This window comes from Rhamphochromis sp. 'chilingali', assembly GCF_963969265.1.
Source record: "Rhamphochromis sp. 'chilingali' genome assembly, chromosome: 17".
Classification (NCBI taxonomy): domain Eukaryota; kingdom Metazoa; phylum Chordata; class Actinopteri; order Cichliformes; family Cichlidae; genus Rhamphochromis; species Rhamphochromis sp. 'chilingali'.
The window spans coordinates 8,552,858-8,565,955 of NC_137944.1; the positions used below are offsets into that span (position 1 = coordinate 8,552,858).

Genomic DNA, 13,098 nt, shown 5'->3' on the forward strand with positions numbered 1-13,098 from the left:
ATTTTAAGGGAAATACAAAATAAACGTTTAGCAATTACAACAGTGAAGAAAGTGTGGTTTTCATATTCATCACGTCCACTAACGTCTGCTGCGCTTCTGCAAAACTCGGGTTAAAAAGTGCATTTTTCAAACATCCTTTGTTGGCCTTCAACATATGTAATTTTTGTCTAGTGGCAGTCATGACAACACTTGTCTCATGCGGTGGGTAACATTTGGTCAGTGAGCGATTGTTTAGAGCAAAACTTTGACATTTGAAACTTCACTTGAGATTCAATAGTGTTTGTTCACTGCAGATATAATCATGTTTATATGACCACAAACCAAGAAGAAGCAGCAGGTTTTCTTCAGTCTTTGGCTCCACATGCTAAACAAACTGAAACAACTGCTTAAGTGCTTTCAATGCACACCTTTGTATTATAACCATTAAAACTGTAGGATTTACATGTTTGCATTACCAACATTACATATCTCAGATTATCAGACTGTATTCATTGTCTAAGTAGAAACACCAGAACAAACTGATTTGCTCTGTGGAGCTTCCAGTTTGAGCTCAAAAAGTCACAAAAATTCTCAAATCACTTACTTCTGACTTGGTTTTAATAAAGAATTAAATAAATCAAAACTCTATAGAGCACAGCTTCAGTTATGCCAACACTTTCAGCAACACTTTAAACATGTAAAACAAAAGTGAATCAAAGTTCGTCTACCGATGCCATGATATTATAAATAATCATATCCGCTAATCATTCTCACGGCTTGGACACCAAATAGTGCCATTATGTCAAAGCTGCTGGCATCTCGCTACTGACCGATTACAGGAAAAAAGATACTAACAAATATCAAATCAGGTATTGCTTTATCATTTAAAGAGTCACATGGTTTTTAATATTGATCAGGTTTAAATGTTATTGTATGTAAAATACAGACTGCCCATTAGGTGTTAATAGTCAAAATACAGGCGAATAAATCTATCAAAACAATGTCCTCCTGAGAACTGAGGGGAAAACAGCATCTCTCAACTTTTTGTCCACTAGAGAGAAAATACTGAATAAGCTGGGTCTCAGAGGGATATTAATTAGATTTCAAAACAGTATTATAAAGCATAGAAGACAATGACTAACCTGCTCAAATACATTTTAAACCTGGGTTAACTGCATTCTGGATAACCCTGTCTTTAAAAAAAGAGAAAAACTGAAATCCATTGTAAGCAGGGCCACTGCACAGCAATTAAATGTGGAGCCAAGGCTACATCCACCACCTAACCAGACCCAAAATGGTGTTTTCCTAAAGCAGGAGAGCATTAACAAAGAAAGCTCTCCTACTCTCACTCCCACCATCTTCTTCCAGTGATTTGATTGTGGAGTCTTTCAAAGATTACACCATATCTAGAGATTAATCTAGCCTATTACAAAGCTTTTAATAACAAACTGCGTGCTGAGCTGTGGCCACCGTGGAACATCTCTACTCCTAATTCCCAGACCATTTCACCTCCCTGCTCCCCTCCTTCAATAACAGACAGCTTGGTGTTTATTTCCCAAGGCTGAAAAACGTGGAGATGTGAGATTAGATGGATGTACGGACTGATTTCACCCACATTCCTGTGTGTCAAAGGGGGAGCTGTGAATTGGCCACTCAAACAAATGTTCAAAGGCCATGTGCTTATGGAAGCCAGAGCCACAGAAATAAGCAATTGTATTCATGGCCACGACAAATACCTGCAAATACAGAGGTCTTTTGCTATCATGTGTCTGGGAGCAGGCCTTTGGCACTGGTATTTTTATAAGGTGCAAATATATATTTTTTGTTTTCTAGCCTGCATCTATTCAGTATTATGATGACTAACAATGAGCTTGACTCCCAGTGACAGCAGAGGCAAGGCAGAGGTGTATCACAGCATGTTTAAAGCACAGAACATAAGGGTACAGTCATGTTCTGCGCTATTTTTTGTGGCTTCGCTGAGCAGTCAGGGTTTAAACAGACCCTACTGATTACACTTTATCTTCATGGTGCTGTGCTTACCGACTGTAATAGAACAAATAACCAATTTTGTCAAAGAAATCTGCATCTGATAAAAGAGATTCATAGAAGCAGGTACTTGTGTCATACGCTGTATTTGTAAAAAGCAAAAAAATGGTGCCTAGCTTTGACGCAGGAGCAGTGTGTATTTTAGTCCAGAACGTTTTTCATCGCTTTGCTCGAGCAGGGATGAAAGGTTGGGAACACAAAGGACAGGGCTGAGAAAGCTGAAGCTGGGATTTGAGTTCAGTCCTCCACGTGGTGTTGGTTTTAAGGTTAGTCAAAGATTGCAGCTTCTGTCTTCACAACTAGCTTGTCCGTCTGTAAACACGAGCTCTTGAGGAAACTGGCTGGATATAAATCTGATATCGATCTGACTGATATCAGATATTTATGGACACCTCAGTACTGATTCAGAGAGTTTATCAACTGGGTTAGGGGACCTTCTGGTGTAAAACCAGACTAAAAACAGATCACCCACTGCTAAATTAAACTAAATTGCTAATTGCTAACCACTGCTAAACTAAATTTTTAAATAATAAATTAAATTGTTGGCTAATGATTGGTCTTTTATGTTTACTTGTATGATTAATTTGTGTTATGATAAAGAAGCAGCTGTGAAGCTTTAATTTTGGTGAGTGAAATTCTGATATTTGATATATGATATATACTTGGCAGCCATGAAGTTTATGTACAGCCTTCTAACCAAGCTGGTAAATGAGGCCTCCAGCACTCCATCCATATAATGTCTCAGTTACACTACAAAAAAAAAAAAAAAGGATGCAAACATTGCGGCTAACAAAAATGAAAAAAAAAACCAAGTTGGTTGCCCATCCATGTGTACATGATGTCTTTTTTCCCCACATTCATTGACCAACTGCACATAGTTGCTGCAACAAAGTGCAGCAGCGGTGCACTTTCAACCTCTAAGCAACCACCTTCAATCATGAGCTGATTGCATAGGCTGCCTGGTGGGAGGCAACTTGTCTCCAAACCTCCAAACAATTACTGTCCCACTCAGACTGACTGCATTCACTCTCAGACAACTTGTAAATAATTGCCTTCTAATTAGTAAATGCCGACATTTTGCCAACACACTGCAATCAGTCTCAGTCAACCCACGCAAAGAAGCACAACTTTTCTGCAACAGGCAACTAAACTCAGCTGATTGCCAACTGGTTGCATTTGTTTGCAGTCCTGCAGCAACTATGTGTGGTGGAAGTTTCTGCCTTACATCTCTGAGATTCTGGATCTCTGAGACTGAATGTAAGTAGTTAATGTCCATTTCAGTGTAAACGATAACCGACCAGCAGATGTGCTACTGTTGTTTTATTTTCAGAAATAAATATGAGCAGTAGTTTCAGACTTATTCTTATTTGAACAGCAAACGGCAAAAGCAATTTCACAACCCTTGGAAGATGCTGTTCAACACCCCCCCAAGAAACAAAAACAAGATTCACTCACAAAAGCATCGACTGGTTTACATTTTTCATGCAGAGAGCTACAGCTGTTCCATAAAATGTACGTGTGTACTGTGTTAGACATGAAAAAGCTCTAAACGCAAACAGGCCTTGTTTTACTAAATACCATCTTGTCCACTGGGTGTGACTTCTAACACTTTATTCCTAATTATCAGCATCCTGCAATAAGCTGTGTCAGTGAAGCCCTTTTTAATGGCAGTAATGACACCAGCTTAGGATGAGACGGTCACAGAAAAATGACCCCTTCCTAATTAAATGCTGTGTTGCCTCAGACCAAACGTAGACGATAATCACATTAAAGCATATGGGACTGCTTTCATCTGACCAATGTGAAGAAACGAATCATTTCAGCTGTAAGCTCTGCGAACGCACGCCTCTCTGCTTCAAATACCTCAGCGGTGCAAGAGATTCAAGTCTTCAAAAACAAACACTACCAACAGATTAAACTTTAAAAAATGATTCCAATGACAGCAGTGGCGATGCTGAAGCGTCATAAAATTTTCTGTAATTGCTTCCCGTCAGTAACTATTGCGTTGGTATTAAAGCTATTTAGCTTGTTTGCTGGAGATATTTTGTGTAGTTCTTGTGGTCGCAGCGCTATGCATGCATGTCCTCTCGAGTGACAGGCTGTGATCCTGCTGTGAGGAGTGTGTACAATTTCAAACACATCCTCCATGGCGTGTTAGAGAAAAGCAAATCGTTTGCAATCGACAATTTCTCCGGAGCCTTTTTGCATATTTCTTTAACAGTGCGCGATTGTGTTCTGTCACTGGGGAGAAGCAGAGAGCGACGAGCGTACCGAGAGCAAGTGTGTGTATGTTTTCACAAAGAGGGTTATTTTTAGCTCACGTGCAAAAGCTTAAGAGTGAAATCCACAGAGGCCTGTGCAGAGGCAGGCGAGAGCAACAGTCTATTTTTAGACTGCGGCTGACTCTTTGTAACCCTTTGTTTGCAGCAGCTGCAGAGGCGGTGATGCTCCATCCATTAGCGTCTCGTTCGATATATGCTGAGCTCCAGCAAAGAGGAATCCTTACAGCCAATTACTGGATGTGGATAGGCAGTGAAGAATGCCTCTGTGCAGACAATATCCTAATGCGCTGGCTGTCATTAAAAGTGAGGATTCGTGTGCTATTACAGGGCTTGACAGTGTTTTCTATTTCTGTTTCAGCTGTTAAACGCCAGCAGCTTTTTTGGGGGCTGGGTGAAGGCATTTTGCCATTATTAGACAGCGCAGTGAAGAGAGGCAGCAGGGCATGTGAGTGCAAAGAAGAGAATGACGTGCAATTTAATCCCTCAGTTGGAGTTGAACCAAGGATGCTGCAGTTTGCAAATAATAATACATTACAAGTGTTACTGTAAGAGAACTGGATAATCCCTTGAGGGCGCAGGGCTTAAATGTCACATCAAGGTTAATTAAGTTACTGGAGAAGAAACCGTATGCGAGTCATATAACCGCCATGTCTGCCTGTATGAATAGCAGAGCCCGTTTTAATAACCAAATAAAAGATGAAAAATGACTGTGAAACAACTACAAGAGGCTGATAGATGGAGTGGTTCTAGCAGCGCTGTATATAACAACATGTAAAAAGAGATCTCTGTGTTCCAACAGCTTAAGCATCCGCAGACAGCAACAGAGCTAAAACGCCCCCTAGGGAACGTATCGTTTCAGGAAAATGTGAGAGGAGGAAAAAAGAAAATCTCTGTAGACGATGACAAAAAAAAAAAAAAAAAAAAAAAAAGACAACAGGTTGTGGAGCAAATATACGTGTCAGTGGTCACATGTTCTTATGCTCTGTCCTCAGCAGATATAAGGTGCTTTTAATAGATGTGAAAGATAATGAGTATGTGTATTTTCTAAATGCTTTTCTAAAAAAGAAAAGAAAAAGATTATGATATAAAAACTCTGAGCTAGGACTGCTGGGGATGGGATAACTGACTGCAGATGTATTATGTGCTCTACTGCCATAAAAGTAGCACAAGAAGGGGGAAAGGTGGTCACCATGGAAACAAGCTTTGTTTAAAAAGCTCATGCAATGAGGCGTGTCTGCCCTTGTGCGCACCGATCCAGCAGAGCCAAAAGGCTCTGGAGGAGATGGCGAGAAATGAGAAAGTGCTGCAGTGAGTGCTAGCCACACGATCGACTACAGCTATTACGGAGCTGGCTCAGCACTCATAATGGTGGACGGCAGTGGAAACTAGTTAGCGCCAGGAGGTTGATTCTGTAATAAGATGTAAACCCCCCAAAGGCCTATTTAAATCTCCAAGGAGACGCAGCTGTCTGCTGATGCAGAGTGGGTGTTGGAAGGTCCGAGAGCAACCTGCTGCTGGCAAGGAAAGAAACACCAGATGACTTTCAAGGCTCGGAGCACGCAAACTACTCAGCCCTCAGAAATGATGCTGATTTTAAAAATATCCACTGACTGATGTGAATACTACTCTCCCATAAGACAACAATAACAAAACCCAACAACATGACCGTATACTGATTGCAGATAATGATCAGAGCTGAGCAGTACAAAAACTGAGGCGTTTTATGAGGAGGAAATATTAAACATTTTTCCGCAGATGATTTTTCTGTGTGATTCCAAAAATAAGTCATTCTAACAAAAATTACTGTGGAGCCACTCCGGCTTCCTCCCACCGTCCAAAGACATGCAGTTAGTGGGGATAGGTTAATTGGAAAGTCTAATTTGCCCATAGGTGTGAATGGTTTTCTGTCTCTGTGTTAGCCCTGCGACAGACTGGCAACCTGTCCACGGTGTACCCTGCCTCTCGCTCTAAGACATGGACGGAAGGCATGAAGTCCCAAGGCTGCTCTTAAAATATTTAAATAAATACATAAATAAAAACCGTAATAATCTTAAATGTATCTGATTTAAAGTTGGCTGATTTCCCTTTAAGTCCATCTCCTTTTGCACCTCTGCACTGCTGTAACCACTTGCACTTTAATGCCCAACAGTTTGTCAGTGTGTTAAACGTGAAACATGAAAGACTAATGAGTAACGAGAAAACTCAAGAGTACACTTGATTGTTTCCTTGAATGTCCTCTTTCAGACACACTGTCGGGGCTGATTACAGTACACACTTACACATAAATGTACAAGGACAAAAAGACAATGATTGTGGATTTACTGTTGAAATCATGCTGCCTCAAGTGTGGATACTCTGGAGTCTTCTGCTGAAAAATGCAGACCCATCACTCATTACCATTGATGATCCATAACATGAAATTTGGATCTTGGTGCCAATGTCCAAGAGAAACAATCAAGATGTACACAAAGGTAAAGGCTTGAAGGGAAACTTGACACGCATAGTGCAGCTTTTAATATCCAGCATTTTTCCTAATATTTGAACCTTTGATTTGTAAACTCAAACCCACCTTCCAATTAGTGTAAGATTTGGGCACAGTGGCCTAAACTGTGGAATGAAAACTATTAAGAAAATCGGGAAGATATTGACGATGAGGTAAGAAGAATCACACGAAAAAGAGATGGTCACGGACCTCCTCCAATGGGTTACATTCATCCAGATGACAGCTATAGACAGAAGCCTCAGGGCTTCCGCTCTCCATTTCCAATAATTAGATACTGCTCCAACACGTGCATCAAACCCATCCTACACAAAACAATCAGTCACCAAACAAACTGACTGACTTGCAATAAAACCCACGTAATTACAGTGCTTAAGAACTCATCTTGGAAATGAAAATGACTTTTCAGTGTGACATGTTGGACAGTATTTCTTATTTTCTATTCATATTAACAACAATTTGCTTCATCTCATAATTTGCTCTATAGAATCTAAGAAATGTTGTGTCCACCTGACAGCACAGAGGATCTCTCATTTTCCTCCTCAAAGACTACAGAGTAAGTGAAGGGCATGGTGCTAATTTACATGTCGTTTATGCAGAGCAGTGACCGTTAGTGTGTCGTCATTTTGGGGGGATTAGCTACCATGCAGTAATCACAGGATGAATTCATTAGTTCATCAAATCCATAATTAAAATAAACGGTGAAAAATACTAAAGAATGAAAGCTACATTTTACAGTGCCATTGTTCAAATGGCCGTAATTTCTGAGAATTTAAAAGTTAACAAACCGCTTTTGCGTTATATTTTGCAATGACAAATCCATTAATCACATTTAATAATTTAATCCATCAAAATTATCCACACTGACACCACAGAAGATGAAGAATGTGCAAAAATGAACAGATTTTTAGCGTTATACCTGCTTATGTTATTAGATAGCTGCTTTGTGAGTTTACAGTATGTGCTAGCAAACTACAAAAGGGCACCTAAATTAAAAAAAGAAAAAGAAAACAGACGTGTCAATTAAAATGTCCTTCCATTAAAATTTCACAGTCACCAACTAGAACTGTGCAGTTTAGCTAGCTTTACAGAGGCTTGTGCCAATTGCAGGACTAGCTATCCTAACGATGTAGGACTCACCAACAAGCTGTACAAGCATCTCACTTTCTATGGAGCTTTTCATAATTTGCCAGAGGTACTTCCAAACCTCTCAAATCTTCAATGATATCAAAAGCAACATATCCACAATTCAGCTTAGCAACATAACTCAGTGAAAGTGAGGGTGAGGCCGTTTACCGTTTACCCTCTGGAGAATAAGTTCGTTTGAAAAAAAGGACGACAACTACTGGTGCAGAGTGACACTGAAGTTTGAAAGTGACAGACCTGACCTATGTTTGGATCTTGATTGTTTAGCACCTTTAACTGCTGACAGCTGAGAATTTGCTCATAGTTTTACAGACTAAAAAGACAAGAAAAAACAAATAAAATCTATTGGAAAAGGTCAATGATAATTTTCAGTATCCTTCAATTCTTACAAGTTAGAAATTCAGTCTCAAATACCAACGTATAGGTCTGCATTTCAGTAGCAGTAACGGAGCTTGAAATTTGCATTTCACTGTATTCCAGAGCAGCATTCTATTTTCAGCACGATCCTGTAAAATCTCACACTTTGAATAGTTTTGAGAAAGAGCATATTACGCCAGGAAAATCTGCAAAAAAGAAGAAAGGACACACTATCGTTCCTCTGTTCTTCTCTGTTAAAAGCCGAAATGGGAGGAAATAATGGTTTGGATATCACTGTGGTGGGATCGCGTCAGTGTTTTGGAACCTTTTCAGGCTCCCAAACATCAAAGTGAGCATTCGCAGTGTGAGGTACTTCACTTTTCTCCCATTTGCCATTAAAGAAGACCATGAAGAGGATGAAGACCTTGTAAGACACGTCTGTGAATGATGTGAGAAGATGAAAGGAGCACTCAGTCTCTCACCCTCACAGGAAGAGATTACACATGTCACAAACTGAACTTCTCCAACACCGATAAGCTCTGTGTTTTCCTTTGACAGAAACTAAGTTATCGGATGTCATGTATCTGAAAATGCAGAAATGTGTATGAATATGGAAAAAGCTCAGTGTCTAGAAAAGTCTAAAAACTGCATTTCTCCTCTTCACTCAAGGCGGGGTTTTCATGACTTTTTATTTGCGTAGCTTTGAAAAGGCTCAATGTAAACAATTAAAAATCATAGCAGGAAAATACGGATGACTGACAGAGTCATTTCTGCAAACGTCAGATTGAAGCATTAGCTTCAGCAGTCCTGGATGAAGACTCCAGAAAACATCTTGTGCCTGACACCTCATTCATCATAGAAATGACAGGGCCATCTGATGTCAACAGAGGATGGAGTTGGAAAGACGATCACAATATGGTTCAGCACAGTGGCCCTGTTTCTCACCGCATGCAAAATTCTACCCCACTCTGCATTAAGCATGCTCTGGGTATGTGAGAAAGGCATTTGCAAACAAGGAATGGGGGATGAGTGATGCTGGGGAGGCTATTCTCTACCTGGAAATAAGTGCATGCTGTGAAAGAATCAGCAGGCTGCTTCTGAACTGATTCCCTGATGAATTCAAATATCAGGCCTCAAGAGAAATATCTATGGGACGGATATGCTGATTGGTGGGGCCTAAGGCAATAGCTGTCTTTAAATGGAATGCCATTCAAAGGAGGAAAAGACGTGCAAGTCTATACATACATCAACACGTGAATGTTCGACGGAAAGCATGAAAAAGTGCTTGGGTAAATGGGGCTGGTGTATAAAGCGCTTTAAGTGCTCAGGCAGAGTAGAAAAGCACTACATACTAGCATTTGCTGCTACTTGATACTTGTTTGCCTCAGTGATTCACTGTCAGATTCTAAAGAGGCAGTGTTTTACAGAGCATTTGACTTCCATTTAAGGTCATATCTTTGGTTTTATGATTGCATCTGTGATGGAAGAAAGTGAAGTTCAGCAACTAAAGAAATTACATAGCAGCAACAGATGGCCTGACTTTAAACAGCAGAAGAAAATACAGTAAAACAAAGACTGATACGAGAAAATCAGCATCACAAACCTTAATTCAATAACAGTTATATTTCTGGTTTAAACTTTTCCACCCACCAAGTTTGGGTTGTATAGTTCGCTGTACTCAAAGCGGACCTGTCAGGATTCTCCTTAACTTGTTGACTGGCTTTTTGAAAGCAAGGATGGAACAACTGTAGAGAATTGTCAGCGTTCAGTTGTGGATTCTTTGTGTGCCATGTTTCTCTTTTACATTGTCTCAGTTACAAGTAGTTATGAATAACCACCGAGCACACGCATTTGGTGCTTCACACAGCCGCTCTGAGGTTTTAGTTGCTTATTTTCAAAGATAACTACACTATCTGAGAGGACCAGGGTCAAATCAATCATTGGTGTATGGATGCATGCATCTTTTATAAGTATAATAATTTCAGTCTAACATGTAAGTTCTACATTTTTTGTTCCACAGAGGGTGGTAAATGGAAAACCAGCATGGAAGTTTGGAACAGAAATCTCTTCCAAGAGACTGAAAAGGGTAAAATTGCATTTTCAATTAAATACATGTATTCAAAATATGGCATTATTCAAGTTAACAATTACTTGCAGAAAACCCTTGACATCAACACCTATAGGTAAATGTAAAATAATTGTTTTGGGTCTGTATAGTAATTGGAGCACCTGGAGAGCCAACAAAGTTCAAACATTGGTCTTTAAAGAAGAAAGAATGATGAAAATAACTATTGGGAAAGCCTTTAAATTGAGACGTAAATGTAACGAAACAGATCCTCCTGTGGTCATAAATGATAGCAACGGCTTGTTTGGAAGTCTTACCAGGAGAAAGCTTTTTTTTTTTTTCTTTTTTGCAATGCCCTTCGGATAAAACCAAACAGCACATCAGCACAGACACTTCATACCAACTACGGATGGTGGTAGCGGGGTGGTGATTTGGGCTTGTTTTGCAGCCTTAGGACACGGGCACCTTACTGTGACTGAGCTGACCATGAACTCCGGTATCATGCAACAGAACAAGGATCTAAGCACAGCAGCAAATCTACAACAGAATGATTGAAAAAGAAAAGGATCAAGTTGCTGCAACGCGCCGGTCAAAGTCCAAACCTCAATTGATTAAAATGCTGTGTGGACTTGCAGATAAACACCCTCGAACCTCAATGAACTGAAGCAATGTTGTAAAGAAGTGTGGGCTAAAATGCCTCCACAATGATGTGATGGATTATCACACAGAAAATAATTACTTGAACTTATTGCTGGTAAAAGTGGTTCTTTAAACAACTGAATCTTTGGGTAAACTTGATCGTTAGCTGGACTGCACACAGCCCTATGAAAACAGTACCCATCAGTGTTACAATGAAAACCCACTACACTGCTGGTATTATAAAAATGCAATTTTCTTTTTCCTTTTAGAAAATTGAAGTTATCTCCTTCTAGACAATAATAGCCCAAAATTGTTGAACTTAACTAGTCATTTCTAACCAGGAAAGATTATTTGAAGAGCCGATTTCCACCCCCTAATTCGTCTCAGAAAATAACATCCCACCCCTGTAGAGAAGGGCCTATGAGTCACCAAACGGTGTACCTCCGCTCATGACCAAAGATTGCACTGGAGAGAGAGTGCCGACAGGAATCATAATTTGCCACTTTCCAGTGAAATGACAAGCTGAGAGAGACAGACACACAAGCGAGTGAGGCCGAGGTAAGCTGCAGGAGACGCTGATGATTTATGTGCACATGTGCTGGCATGTCTGAGTGGTATGGGTGGGGATGGAAGTAGGCAATTACAATTATTCTCTGACTTAGTAGATTTGTGTGCATTTATATTGTACTTTGTTACACTTTAAATTAATCGAACCATATTACAGAGGGAAGAAACACTTATCTATGCTTAAGGAATCAAAGCGATGTTCTTCTACACCAAGAGAGCCACAGAGCTCTTCGCTGTGTGTCTCAACATTGTCAAGGAAACAAAACAACAGCAGCAAAAAAAAAAACCTTTTAATATAAACAGTGGCTGGGACCACTGGATGGTCATAATTACTGTGACCATTGCAAGAACTTCAAGCTTGTTGCCTTTGAAATGGTTGTTTCAAAGACAGGGAGCGGGTCTGTGGCCACCCGTAGTCGGTTGCCATCCTTAAAGAGGCTTTGATCTGTCAAGATGGTGATAAAATGGCAATAACACAGTCAGCCTGCTATAAGTTTGTGACTGAATAGGGTAAAATAACATTTTTCTGAACTGGTGAAAATTGCAATTCTGTAGCCGTCTGTTTCAAATACACAGAATTTCACATCAACTAGAAAGTCATATTAGACTACTGTGAAAAAGCACCTCCTCCTTTCTGATTAACCTTTTTTTGCATATTTGTCACACTTGTATGTTTTAGATGATCAAAAACATTTTAATGTTAGATGATAATAACCTGAGCAAATACAAAACGTATCATTTTTTTGGAAAGCCAAGTTAAATTTCATTTGGCACACATAGGCCTGATTACTGCTACATGTGTTGAATGAAGAAATCGCTTAAACAGAACCTGTCAGACAAAGTGAAGTAACCTAAAAGATGTCAAAAAGAAACACATTGTGGCACAAAAGAAACTCAGGAACAGATATGAAAGAGAAACAAAGTGGTTGACATCTATGAGTCTGGAAAAGGTTATAGCGCCATTTCTAAGGCTTTGGGACTCCAGTGTGTCACGATGAGAGGCTTTATCCACAACTGAAAATGTAGTCAACCTTCCCAGGAGTAGACGGCCTAATTATCAATTACAAAATGAATCCAAGATCGTACTAATGACTCATCCAGGAGGTCACAAAAGAACCCAGAACAATATCTCAGCTTTCAGGATGGGGTTATCAAACATAAGGCCGGGATGGAGGGGCTAAAACATGTTGAACTTTTAACTTTTTCTAAATTTTACTGCTTGTCCTTCTACTGAAACTTCCACTAAAAAGTCTTCCTGTTTAGTTTGCTTTTTCACTTTCTACAATAGAAATGTCTTTAAAAAAAAGTGTGTCCAGAGTAAAATTATAGGACAGTCTGGGCAATGAGCTCCCAAGCACCTTTTCTGTAGTTTCACACATATGTTTCGTGCAATCGAGTCCCAGATTTCTTTCATTAAACAAAGAAACATTTCTTCATCGTATACTAAAAGTAAGACGTGCTGTTGAAATTACATTTCTTTTTCTTATATTGAGAAAATAAGGATTTAAATGCTATTT

The 13,098-nt window shown here is 39.7% G+C and overlaps 1 protein-coding gene across 3 annotated transcripts in view; it reads right to left on the reverse strand.

Annotated features, from left to right (window-relative positions):
- The window catches only part of trappc9 (trafficking protein particle complex subunit 9), a 242,605-nt gene that overhangs the window by 85,886 nt on the left and 143,621 nt on the right, over positions 1–13,098 (reverse strand). The gene's annotated exons all lie outside the window — the stretch shown is intronic.